Source organism: Octodon degus, unplaced genomic scaffold (assembly GCF_000260255.1).
Source record: "Octodon degus isolate 3935 unplaced genomic scaffold, OctDeg1.0 scaffold00327, whole genome shotgun sequence".
Lineage (NCBI taxonomy): Eukaryota > Metazoa > Chordata > Mammalia > Rodentia > Octodontidae > Octodon > Octodon degus.
Genome location: NW_004524903.1, coordinates 40,010 through 41,417, shown reverse-complemented (window position 1 = coordinate 41,417; position 1,408 = coordinate 40,010).

Sequence of the window (1,408 nt, the reverse complement as noted above, 5' to 3'; positions counted from 1 at the left end):
TAGGATGAGTAACAGACTCAATTGAATTAGTAAAGTCGTTAGCTCGGAGCTACCCTTGCTTAGATGAAGATGTCCGTCTGAAATTCTCTTCTTAGGAAGCTTTATCAGAGTTTCTGGGTATGAACTTCAAGTAGAGATTTGAACAACTATTTGTGAAAAAGCTTGTAAAATGATTGGATACATAAAGAAAGCACAACTAAGTCCTGGAGGAAAATGGGGAAACTCAGCAGTGGACTGCGTCCTTCTCCTTAGCATTATTTTGGAGGGACTCTCAGGTTGGATCATACACCAACAATCAATAAAGTGAAATGGTCATTTGAATCATGTTTGGAAGAAAAGCTGTTGTCAGAAGAAGAGGCACAAGGCATATATAGAGACTCGGCCTACCCTTGAGTTCACTTGGCTGGTGAGAAGCCCTGTAGTTCCAGTCCCCAGTGCCTTCCTAAATGAGAAAATTCAAGAAATACAGGTTCATAATTCAGGCATTGTTAGGGTCATGAGTGACTAGGGCAAGACTCAACACCAGGGTAAGTGACAGTGAATGGTTCCTCCTTTTTTTTTCTTTGGTGTCAGGAGTTGCATTCAGGACACTGCACTAAACCACTGATCCTCTTTGATATATTTTATCCATCAGCCCACTGGATTTTATCTCTTTCCAAAGCAAATATTATGTAATTGAAGCAATTTACTTTACCAGAAAAGTAATACTTTAAGATGAAAAGTAATAAGGTATTTGCATTACTGATGGACTTTCCAAGCTATCAGTAATTCACTAGGTTTACCTTTGGACCTGTTCAAAGAAAGCTCTTGATTAAAACTAGCTTGCCACTCTTTCTTTACTCACTTCATCAGCTACCAATCAGCTAAAACACAGATTCTATCTTGTGAGATTCCAATTAACATTCATTCTTTCTTCCAAAGTGAACTTGATTGTGATGCCTAGCAATCTTAGTAATTATCCTAGGAAGGGAAGGTAAATTATTTTGAAATGATCCTTACAAATAACAAAAATGAGTAGTATATGTTTCTTGTACTTTGTGCATACTTTACAACACTGCAATTATTCCATTGTAGACCTTCCAAAAGTGAAGATTAAGTTTTTATAAGCACAAAAAGTAAATAATTAAAAATTTTATTTGAAGCATATGATTTTGTAGCACCATGAACAAATCATTGGAAAATGATAAAATTTTACATTTTAAATTGAAAAGAACCACACACTATATAGCATTTAAATGAAGTCAAAGGAAAGGTAGTATACTGCCTCTTTCTTTCTTCTTTCTTTCTTTCTTTCTTTCTTTCTTTCTTTCTTTCTTTCTTTCTTTCTTTCTTGTGTATTTTAGGGAAGGGTAAACAGGGTGTTCAGGGTCTCACTACTAGATCAGACTCATAGTGATCCTCCTGTTTA